The following is a 12,970-nucleotide window of genomic DNA, read 5'->3' on the forward strand; positions in this document are numbered from 1 at the left end:
AATGGGTTTCCATGGCCAAGCAGCCGCACACAAGCCTAAGGTCACCATGTGCAATGCCAAGTGTCTGCTGTAGTGGTGTAAAGTTTGCTGCCATTGTACTCTGGCGCAGTGGAAATGCGTTCTCTGGAGGGATGAGTCATCACCATCTGGCAGTCCAACGGACGAATCTGACGAGGAGGAGTAGTAGGAAGGATCGGAGGACCAAGGTGCAGCGTGGTAAGTATTCATTATGCATTTTAATGAAAACGAATACTCGAACTAAACAACAAAACACGATAAACGAAACAGTTCTGTATGGTGAACATACACTACAGAAAATAATCACCCACAACTCAAAGGTGAAACCAGGCTACCTAAGTATGGTTCTCAATCAGGGACAATGATTGACAGCTGCCTCTGATTGAGAACCATACCAGGCCAAACACAGAAATCCCAAATTTTAGCAACAAAACATAGACTGCCCACCCCAACTCACGCCACAACCATACTAAAACCAAGACAAAACAAAGGAACTAAGGTAGGAACATGACAGGTCTGGGGCTGTTTTTCATGGTTCTAGCTAGACCCCTTAATTCCAGTGAAGCGAAATCTTAATGCTACAGCATACAATGACATTCTAGATGATTCTGTGATTCCAACTTTGTGGCAACAGTTTGGGAAAGGCACTTTCCTGTTTCAGCATGACAATGCCACCATGCACAAAGCGAGGTCCATACAGAAATGGTTTGTCGAGGTTGGTGTGGAAGAACTTGACTGCCCTGCACAGAGCCCTGATCTCAACTCTATCGATCATCTTCGGGATGAATTGGAACGCCGACTGTAATCAAGGCCTAATCGCCTAACGCCAGTGCCCGACCTCACTAATACGCTTGTGGCTGAATGGAACAACAATGTTCCAACATCTAGTGGAATGCCTTTCCAGAAGAGTGGTGGCTGTTATAGCAGCAAAGGGGGGACCAACCCCATATTAATGCCCATGATTTTGGAATGAGATGTTCGACGAGCAGTGTATAAGGCCCTGTGATATTGTAGGAAGTGAAAGTAATTTGTCTGGCCGGCTGTTATTTAGCACTGCTGGCTCACTGTTTATACTGCCCTGCTCGGTGTGTGTGTGTGTGTGTGTGTGTGTGTGTGTGTGTGTGTGTGTGTGTGTGTGTGTGTGTGTGTGTGTGTGTGTGTGTGTGTGTGTGTGCGTGGAACCCTGTGCTATGTGTGTGTGTCTGGACCTGCTCCGTGTGTGTACGGGAGAGTGTAAATGTGTTACTAAGTCACTGAACGCTTCACAGACAAATTCCTCCTTTCAGCGTTAGGGAACCAGGGCTAATCTCTCTGTCCATCTCTAACACGAAAAAAGGAAATGTTATGACTACTGTTGGAATGAACATGATAAACTGGACATGAAATTGAGAAAAAAAAATAACACAAATGTTCTGGCATCATCTGTGCATCAGTGTTTTGTTGATAATTTGTTGTACTAATACAGTAGCAAAACGTCTATAGGTTACTATAGGATAATCTCACTCTTTAGATTTTGAAAGGAATTTCCCCACAGAGGTATAGGTTCATTTTCCATAAGGGGGAGGAAGAGGAAGAAGAAGTGGAGGAAGAGGAGGAGGATGAAGAAGATGATAATTAATAGAAGGAAGAGGAGGAGGAAGTGGAGCAGGAGGAGAAAAAGGGGAAAGAGCATCCTCCACCCAGCAACCCTAACCCAGCTCAGCTCCAGGGCAGTGGGACATTAACAGTTTAAGGGGAGTTAGAGAGGTGAGTCTAGTGTCACTGCCTCGTTATCGCATCACAATAACACACTTTCAGGACCACTGGGACAAAGACCACTAATAAATAGCCTTATTGTCCCATTGGGTTGGATCTCTCCTACATCATGTGATGTTAGGGGAGGGGGCAGGAACTGAAACACCACACACACACACACACACACACACACACACACACACACACACACACACACACACACACACAAAAACAACATTTATCTTGTTTGGGTGTTTTTATTTCACTCCCACCTGTATTTTGTGTTTACTCAGTGTGTCCCTACACTCTTAAAAATAATGGTGCAAGTTGGAACCACATAAGGTTCTTGAGAGCGATGACATAGGACAACCATTTTAGGGTCTCTGAAGAACCTTAAATAGGAGGGTTCGTTGAAGAGACATACAAAAATCCTAACCCAGAAATGTTTCGTCCCTCCAGGACTGGGATTGAATAACCCTGCAGTAGGGTTTAAAATCTTATTAGCATTTTTCCTAGGGTGCCTTTCGAGTGAATTTTAGAGTTATCAGTACCACCTATGACTGTTGCTAGTGACAGAGACATTGTAGTTGCATTAATTTATTTTCAGTCCTGTGGCCTTCATCAAGTGAGATCCTAAGTGAATATGTTGTGATAAAAATGTAATTCTTTAATCAACATTTCAGTAAAAGTGCCGGTTTTAGCCAGCCGGCTAATTTTCAACCGCAGTCCCTGGGCAGGTTATTAAAAACCATTACAATATAGACAATCATTGAGCAGTGAGCACACGCAGAGCAACATAGGACAAGCAAGACATGGCATACCGACAGAGCAACATAGAACAAAAAGCAGCAAGACAAAATTCCTAAATGCAACAAAGTGTTTCCACACCTCACAAGCTACAGACAACAGACAACATGGAAAGCGGCAATACACAGCTAGGAATCACAAATCTGATTGACCTTTAGCCATGTATTCATACATTTTGTGAAAGTGTGATAGGTGGTGCAGTTATGTGTGTCTGATGGCAGTGTATTCCAGACATGGGAAGCTCTCACAGAGAAAGCGGATTTACTAAAGGTGCTTTTCCTTAAGGGAACTATACAGTCACCTCTCATGGCAGACCTTGTGCATCTGCTGCCATATGTTTGGATTTCTGTTTAACAAAAATACTGAGTGGAGGGGGAGCCAGGCCATTTAGGATCTTGAATACAAGACATGCGTCAGTGTTTTGCACAAGATTTTCCCAACTCAGGAGCTCATGCTTTCTGAGGATGTAACAGTGATGATGGCTATTGGGCTTCCTATCAAGCACTTTGAGAGCCTGTTTGTAGACAGACTGAATGGGTTTTAATGTTGTACAGCAAGCTTGGGCCCAACTAGTCAAGTAGTATGTTAAGTGGGGGAGTATCATAGATTTGAAGTACAGTTTTGCTACCTCTGTAGTCAAACAATTTCGTCTAAATTGGAAATTAGCTAGGTTAAATTTGGTTATTTGAATGACCTTTTTCACATGCTTTTTAAATGAGAGGTTGGAATCAAGTATGATGCCAAGGTACTTAAAATCAGATACCACCTGGAGCTTCTCCCCTGACACATAGACATCTGGTTCAGTAGCATCTGTTGCCCTCTTTGTGAAGAACATGCAAACAGTTTTTTTCACATTTAGATGCAAACACGAGTCACTGAGCCACTTTGTAACCTGGACCATTACAGCAGTGAGTTCTTGTGAGTTCTTATTACAGGTCGTAGAAACATTTCAAACTAAGTATAGAATCAATCTTTAGGATGTTTTTATCATAAATCTTCAATAACTTTCCAACCGGAGAATTCCATTGTCTGTAGAAAAGCCATGGAACGCAGGTCGCTATTATGTGAAATGCGTGTGACCAGGACCTGGCTCTCTGCCAGACCACTGACTCAAAGAGCTCTCATCCGCCCCACATCACAGTAGAAGCCTCATTCAAGTTTCTAAAGACGGTTGACATCTAGTGGAAGCATTAGGAAGTGCAACATAACCAATATCCCACTGTGTATTCAATAGGGGCTGGGTTGAAAATCGACCAACCTCAGATTTCCCACTTCCTGTTTGGATTTCTTCTCAGGTTTTTGCCTGCTATATAAGTTCTGTTATACTCACAGACATCATTCAAACAGTTTTAGAAACTTCAGAGAGTTTTCTATCCAATACTAATAATAATATGCATATATTAGCAACTGGGACTGAGGAGCAGGCCGTCTACTCTGGGCACCTCTGTGCACCTTTCATCCAAACTACTCAATAATGCCCCTGCAGTGTTATCAGTACCACCTATGACTGTTGCTAGTGACAGAGATATGGTAGTTGCATTAATTTATTTTCAGTCCTGTGGCCTTCATCAAGTGAGATCCTAAGTGAATATGTTGTGATAAAAATGTAATTCTTTAAGACAAGACAATACATATTTCAAAAGGCCTTCTTTTAATGAACTGGTTCTCCCTAATACAGTGGCCTGATACTCATAGTTTATAGGCCACGTCAGACCTGAAGTCACATTATGCTGGATGTAAAGTGAAGTTTAACTCCTATTGGAATACAGCCAGAATGCCAGGGTTTGGAAACTAAGAGACTACCTTAAAAACCTAAACTGGAGGAACCATTTGAGTAACAGATGCAATAAGTCAACTAACAGATTGGAATAGAAACATGTATGTTATTTATATTTGAGTAGGATAATATTCATTTATCAATCATTGTAAAACATGATTGTCCCATAGATATTGAAATAAATAATTCTGGGAAAAAGGATAATGATGGGTGTGGTTTTGGTTCAACTCTGGTTATTAACACCAATACTGAGCCCTTTTCTAAATTGCATACTCCTCGTGTCGTTGCTCCTCTCTCCTCAAAACCCATTGGAGGAGAAGGTCAGAGGGGCGGGACGTCTGGCTTTCTCAACCAATGGGTTTTGAGAAGGAGGCGAGGAGAGAGGACGTGACGATTATAGAATTGAATGTATTGAGAAAACGTGTCATTTAGTACAAAGCGTTCTGCAATGTAGTAAACGGTCAAGCAAACTGAATGCACCCCTGTTCTCCTGTGGAGAAATATAAAAATGTCAGTGTTTGTAGCAGGTACTTTCAGCCAGAGGATTTCAAAACAGACATGAAGTCTCAACTGATGGGATTGCCAGGTCATTGGAAAGTGAAGCTATTCCATTGATTTTCCTCTTCAGTTAAAAGAGGATAGCATCCTATCAGCTGATTATTATTCTTCTTCGGTGGTGTTTTAGGACGGACTTACACTGGAAACGGTGTATTGCCGCCCACTACTGAATGCGGGGGAAAAATTGGGGGAATCCAAAACGGATTTCCCCCTTTTAAACGTCATACCCGACCAATAAAAAAGTTTGATAAAAATGTTTACATAGCCTTTTTTTACAAGTGTACTGACAAGTGACTAAATGATTCTAGCTTCATTGGATCAATTCGTTGTGATATTCATGAAATCTATTAAGGTAACCTAGCTACAATCTTATTGCTAAAACAAATGATGCAGGGAGTCGGTGTGTCATTTAAATGTTCATTTGTAGGCAAGTAAACATGTTTTAATAAAAATAGTAGATTTTTCTGTCAATATAGCAAATAAGTACACATGGCTTGTATTCAAGACAAGGTTTATTTGCTCTGGAGACCGTGGTCAGTTTACACAGCAGTATAAAGGAACAGTTATGGCAATGTATGATATACAGTACCAATCAAAAGATTGGACACATCTACTAATTCAAGGGTTTCTTTATTTTTACTATTTTCTACATTGTAGAATAATAGTGAAGACATCAAAACTATGAAATAGCACTTCTGGAATCAGGTAGTAACCAAAAAAAAGTGTTAAACAAATCAAACTATATTTAATATTTTAGATTCTTCAAAGTAGCCATCTGTTGTCTTGATGACAGCTTTGCACACTCTTGGCATTCTCTCAACCAGCTTCACCTGGAATGCTTGTCCAACAGTCTTGAAGGAGTTCCCACATACTGTATGCTGAGCACTTGTTGGCTGCGTTTCCTTCACTCTGCAGTACAACTCATCCCAAACCATCTCCATTGGGTTGAGGTCGGGTGATGCCAGGTCATCTGCTGCAGCACTCCATCCCTCTCCTTTGTGGTCAAATAGCTCTTACACAGCCTGAAGATGTGTTGGTCATTGTCCTGTTGAAAAACAAATAATAGTTCCACTAAGCATGAACTAGATGGGATGACGTATCGCTGCAGAATGCTGTGGTAACCATACTGGTTAAGTGTGCATTGAATTCTAAATAAATCACCAATAGTGTCACCAGCAAAGAACCCCTACATCATCACACCTCCTCCTCCATTCTTCACGGTGGGAACCACACATGCGGAGATCATCCATTCACCTACTCTGCATCTCACAAAGACACGGCGGTTAGAACCAAAAATGTCAAATATAGACTCATCTGACCAAAGGACAGATTTTCACCGGTCTAATGTCCATTGCTCATGTTTCTTGGCCCAAGCAAGTCTCTTATTCTTATTGGTGTCCTTTAGTAGTAGTTTCTTTGCTGCAATTCAACCATGAATGCCTGATTCATGCAGTCTCCTCTGAACAGTTGATGTTGAGATGTGTCTGTTACTTGAACTCTGTGAAGCATTTATTTGGGCTGCAATTTCTGAGGCTGGTAACTCGAATGAATTTATCCTCTGCAGCAGAGGTAACTCTGGGTCTTCCTTTCCTGTGGCGGTCCTCATGAGAGCCAGTTTCATCATAGTGTTTGATGTTTTTTTGCAACTGCACTTGAAGAAACTTTCGAAATTTTGACATTTTCCACATTGACTGACCTTCATGTCTTAAAGTAATGATGGACCATCTTTTCTCTTTGCTTATTTGAGCTGTTCTTGCCATAATATGGACTGGTCTTTGACCAAATAGGACTATCTTCTGTATACCAACCCTACATTGTCACAAAACAACTGATGAGCTCAAACGCATTAAGCAATGAAATTCCACAAATCAACTTTTAAGACGGCACACCTGTTAATTGAAATGCATTCCAGGTAACTCATGACGTTGGTTTAGAGAATGCCAAAAGTGTGCAAAGCTGTCATCAAGGTGAATGGTGGAGTCTCAAATATATTTTGATTTGTTAAACCTTTTTGGATACTACATGATGGGTTATTTCATAGTACCAATGTCTTCACTACAATGTAGAAAATAGTAAAAATAAAGAAAAACCCTTGAATGAGTAGATGTGTCCAAACTTTTGAATGGTACTGTATTTCTATAGCAGAAGAAAAATATACTACTAACACCTATAATCAGGACTACAGTTCTACAAAGGGAATACTTGCATGTGGTGTGTTTGGGTGGTGCTATGAGGTGTTCAGAGTCACTAACTTCTTTGTATCCAAGCAGTATTGTCTGTGAGAGTAAGACAAAAGCGCTATTAGACATTCATGGGCAATCGTTGTGTACTGCCTGTATTCCTACTGCAGCAGCATGGTGTAGAATATGAGACATCAGACACACGTTAGCTAGCTAGCTACAACACACGGGTATAGTTACTCAAAGACTTATTTGAGTCATAAAGCCAAAGTCATTCCTTCGTCATCATCATCAAAACATTTCTCCAGTTTTATTCCTAATGAGATGCTTTGAGGATAGCTAGGCTAGTTAGCTAGCTAGCTATAAAGTTAAACTACAGTACATTTTAGGTACACCTGGCTAGCTTGGCTTGTATTGGTACTAGCAAGCCCCGTTATGGTTAAATCGATAACAAAATTGTACTGTACTGAACAATACTGTCTCATGTAAAAAGAGAGCTTATATTGCTAGCTAGCTACTGACAGCTAAACAACTTACTTGTTTGTAATTTTCCCTCCTGATCCAGTTGGTCTAGGCTGCCACCACGAGTTGACCTAGGACGTTCTGAAGAGCCCGTCTTCGAGGGTGGGAACACTATTGGACAAAGAAGTAGCTCTCCCGTTTACAAAGCCAGGGAAAATTAGTCAACCTAAATATCCTGCAATATCCTGGCAGACAGGAACATCGTTGAGACAAGTCTAATGGCTCTATTGAACAAGGACTACAATGTCTACTCGCTGCTAGCGTGCTCGTGCAATCGGAAAAACATAAAGGCCACAACAATTTCTACAAAACATGACTCCATTTTTAGATCAGACAGCAGGCTAAATGCACCGGTGACGTCATTGGTTGAACTCTCCCGGCGCAAAAATTGAACAAATACAGCTATAGTGCATAATCATGTCTGAATTTATAATTACAGGTGAAGTCAGAAATTTACATACACCTTAGCCAAATACGTTTAAACTCAGTTTTTCACAATTCCTGACATTTAATCCTAGTAACAATTCCCTGTCTTAGGTCAGTTAGGATCACCACTTTATTTTAAGAATGTGAAATGTCAGAATAATAGTGGAGAGAATGATTTCTTTCAGCTTTTATTTCTTTCATCACATTCCCAGTGGGTCAGAAGTTTACATACACTCAGTATTTGGTAGCATTGCCTTTAAATTGTTTAACTTGGGTCAAACATTTTGGGTAGCCTTCCACAAGCTTCCCACAATAAGTTGGTTGAAATTTGGCCCATTCCTCCTGACAGAGCTGGTGTAACTGAGTCATGTTTTTAGGCCTCCTTGCTGGCGCACGCTTTTTCAGTTCTGCCCACCAATTTTCTATGGGATTGAGGTTTGTGATGGGCTTTGATGTCCACTCCAATACCTTGACTTTGTTGTCCTTAAGCCATTTTGCCACAACTTTGGTAGTATGCTTGGGGTCATTGTCCATTTGGAAGACCCATTTGCGACCAAGCTTTAACTTCATGAATGATGTCTTAAGATTTTGCTTCAATATATCCATATAATATTCCTGCCTCATGATGCCATCTATTTTGTGAACTTTTCGCACCAACGTACGTTCATTTCTAGGAGACAGAACACGTCTCCTTCCTGAGCGGTATGACGGCTGCATGGTCCCATGGTGTTTATACTTGCGTACTATTGTTTGTACAGATGAACGTGGTACATTCAGGCGTTTGGAGATTGCTCTCAAGGATGAACCAGACTTGTAGAGGTCTACAATGTTTGGCTGATTTCTTTCAAATGATGTCAAGCAAAGAGGCACTGAGTTTGAAGGTAGGCCTTGAAATACATCCACAGGTACACCTCCAATTGACTAATTTAGTCTATCAGAAGCTTCTAAAGCCATGACATCATTTTCTGGAATTTTCCAAGCTGTTTAACCTCTTAGAGCTCTAGGGGCGCTATTTCATTTTTGGATAAAAAACGTTCCCGTTTTAAGCGCGATATTTTGTCACGAAAAGATGCTCGACTATGCATATTCTTGACAGTTTTGGAAAGAAAACACTCTGAAGTTTCAGAATCTGCAAAGATTTTGTCTGTAAGTGCCCCAGAACTCATTCTACAGGCGAAACCAAGATGATGCATCACCCAGGAATTAGCAGAATTTCTGAAGCTCTGTTTTCCATTCTCTCCTTATATGGCTGTGATTGCGCAACGAATGAGCCTACACTTTCTGTCGTTCGCCCAAGGTCTTAGCAGCATTGTGACGTATTTGTAGGCATATCATTGGAAGATTGGCCATAAGAGACTACATTTTCCAGAGGTCCGCCCGGTGTCCTTTGTCTAAATTTGTGCGTAATCTTCAGGTGCGGTCATTTTCTCCTGGGATTCAGGAGAGAAAGCATGTGTCCAAGAACGATGTATCAATGAAGAGATATGTGAAAAACACCTTGAGGCTTGATTCTAAAAAACGTTTGCCATGTTTTCAGTCGATATTATGGAGTTAATTTGGAAAAAAGTTTGCGTTTTGAGGACTGAATTTATGGATTTTTTTTGGTAGCCAAATGTGATGTATAAAACGGAGCTATTTCTAATACACAAGGAATCTTTTTGGAAAAACTGAGCATCTGCTATCTAACTGAGAGTATCCTCATTGAAAACATCAGAAGTTCTTCAAAGGTAAATGATTTTATTTGAAGGCTTTTATGTTTTTGTTAATGTTGCGTGCTGGATGCTAACGCTAATGCTAACGCTAAATGCTAACGCGAAATGCTAACTCTAGCTAGCTACTTTTACACAAATGATTGTTTTCCTATGGTTGAGAAGCATATTTTGAAAATCTGAGATGACAGTGTTGTTTACAAAAGGCTAAGCTTGAGAGATGGCATATTTATTTCATTTCATTTGCGATTTTCATAAATAGTTAACGTTGTGTTATGCTAATGAGCTTGCTGATAGATTTACACAATCCTGGATACAGGGGTTTTTTCATAGCTAAACGTGACGCAGAAAACGGAGCGATTTGTCCTAAACAAATAATCTTTCAGGAAAAACTGAACATTTGCTATCTGAGAGTCTCCTCATTGAAAACATCTGAAGTTCTTCAAAGGTAAATGATTTTTTTGAATGCTTTTCTGTTTTTTTGTGTAAATGTTGCCAGCTGAATGCTAATGCTAAATGCTACGTTAGCCATCAATACTGTTACACAAATGCTTGTTTTGCAATGGTTGAGAAGCATATTTTGAAAATCTGAGATGACAGTGTTGTTAACAAAAGGCTAAGCTTGAGAGATGGCATATTTATTTCATTTCATTTGCGATTTTCATGAATAGTTAACGTTGCGTTATGGTAATGAGCTTGAGTCTGTATTCACGAACCCGGATCCGGGATGGGGAGATCAGAAAGGTTAAAGGCAAAGTAAACTTCTGAACCACTGGAATTGTGATATAGTGAAATAATCTGTCTGTAAACAATTGTTGGAAAAATTACTTATGTCATGCACAAAGTAGATTTCCTAACTGACTTGCCAAAACTATAGTTTGTTAACAAGAAATTTGTGGAGTGGTTGACAATGAGTTTAATTGACGCCAACCTAAGTGTATGTAAACTTCTGACTTCAACTGTATGTAGGGAGATTGGAAACACCCCAAATAATGTTTAACAGTGACGTTTCCCTTTAAGAACTTTCATTTCTTTCAGTATGCCCTGGCTATGTTCTCAGTGTGGATTGTCCTAAAATAACTATGTCCAAGGATGACCCTGTTGATGTAGTCTGTCACCTCCAAGGTCTCCATCAAAAAACTGTTTTAACACTGCAAAACCACAGCAAGAACTAGATTTCTATTTCCTGAAAAGCACACAAAAGCAACACAACAAATACCACAAGTATCAGAGTGAAAAGAGAGCTACTACATCATGATAGTCAGTTTCTGTATCCGCTGATGACCCATCCAGACCAGGGGCCTCATTTATCAAAGTTGTGTATGCACAGAAAATAATCCTAACCATGTATATGTATACTCTGTATACTCTAAACCATGTAAACCATGCACAAATGTATATTTCCACTCCGTGATAAGAGTCACTGACTCAAAGCCACAAGAGGGTAGAAGATATTTCAAACGTTGCTTACAATGGGGAGGGTACAGTTGCAGAAACATTGGAATGGTTTTGTCAGCTAGCATGCTAGTAGCACTGAGGCTAGGAAACAATGTCACCACCGATAAATCTACGATAATTGAGAATTTCAATATGCAATGTTCTACGGCTGGCCATGCTTTCCATCTGGTTACCCCTACCCCGGTCAACAGCTCTGCACCCCCCACCGCAACTTGCCCAAGCCTCCCCCATTTCTCCTTCACCCAAATCCAGATAGCAGATGTTCTGAATGAGCTGCAAAATCTGGACCCCTACAAATCCGATGAGCTAGACAATCTGGACCCTCTCTTTCTAAAATGATCCACCCCAATTGTTGCAACTCCTATTACTAGCCTGTTCACCTCTCTCTCGTATCGTCTGAGATCCCCAAAGATTGGAAAGCTGCCGCGGTCATCCCCCTCTTCAAAGGGGGAGACACTCGAGATCCAAACTGTTACAGACCTATATCTATCCTACCCTTTCGAAACCCACCGTACCTTCTCCACTATGAAATCTGGTTTCCGAGCTGGTCAAGGGTGCACCTCAGCCGCGCTCAAGGTCCTAAACGATATCATAACCGCCATCGATAAAAGACAATACTGTGCATCCGTATTCATCGACAAGGCCAAGGCCTGTCAATCACCGCATTCTTATTGGCAGACTCAACAGCCTTGGTTTCTCAAATGATTGCCTCGCCTGGTTCACAAACTACTTCTCAGCCAGAGTTCAATGTGTCAAATCGGAGGGCCTGTTGTCTGGACCTCTGGTAGTCTCTTTGGGGGTGCCACAGGGTTCAATTCTCGGGCCGACTCTCTTCTCTGTATACATCAATGATGTCGCTCTTGCTGCTGGTGATTCTCTGATCCACCTCTACGCAGATGACACCATTTTGTATACTTCTGGCCCTTCTTTGGACACTGTGTGAACTAACCTCCAGACGAGCTTCAATGCCAGTAAAACGAAATGCATGCTCTTCAACCGATCACTGCCCGCACCTGCCCGCCCGTCTAGCATCACTACTCTGGACGAATCTGACTTAGAATATGTGGACAACTACAAATACCTAGGTGTCTGGTTAGACTGTAAACTCTCCTTCCAGACTGACATTAAGCATTTCCAATCCAAAAGGAAATCTAGAATTGGCTTCCTATTTCACAACAAAGCATCCTTCACTCATGCTGCCAAACATACCCTCGTAAAACTGACTATCCTACCGATCCTCGACTTCGGCGATGTCATTAACAAAATAGCCTTCAACACTACTTAGAAAATTGGATGCAGTATATCACAGTGCCATCCGTTTTGTCACCAAAGCCCCATATACTACCCACCACTGCGACCTGTATGCTCTCATTGGCTGGCCCTCGCTTCATATTGGTTGCCAGACCCACTGGCTCTAGGTCATCTATAAGTCTTTGCTAGATAAAGCCCTGCCTTATCCCAGCACACTGGTCACCATAGCAGCACCCACCCTTAGCACGTGCTCCAGCAGGTATATTTCACTGGTCACCTCCAAAGCCAATTCCTACTTTGGCTGCCTTTCCTTCCAGTTCTCTGCTGCCAATGACTGGAATGAATTGCAAAAATCACAGAAGCTGGAGACTCATATCTGCCTCACTAACTTTAGCCCATCTGCCTATCCAACTACCTCATCCCCATATTGTTATTTTTTTTTGTCCTTTGATGTTCTAGCAGCTTCCCCAAGCTCCAGGCTCTCTCTCTCACTCACTCTCTCTCTCTTGCTCTCTCTCTCGTTGTCTCTG

The sequence above is a fragment of the Oncorhynchus mykiss genome, chromosome 20, assembly GCF_057628025.1.
Source record: "Oncorhynchus mykiss isolate SJ-2025 chromosome 20, ASM5762802v1, whole genome shotgun sequence".
Lineage (NCBI taxonomy): Eukaryota > Metazoa > Chordata > Actinopteri > Salmoniformes > Salmonidae > Oncorhynchus > Oncorhynchus mykiss.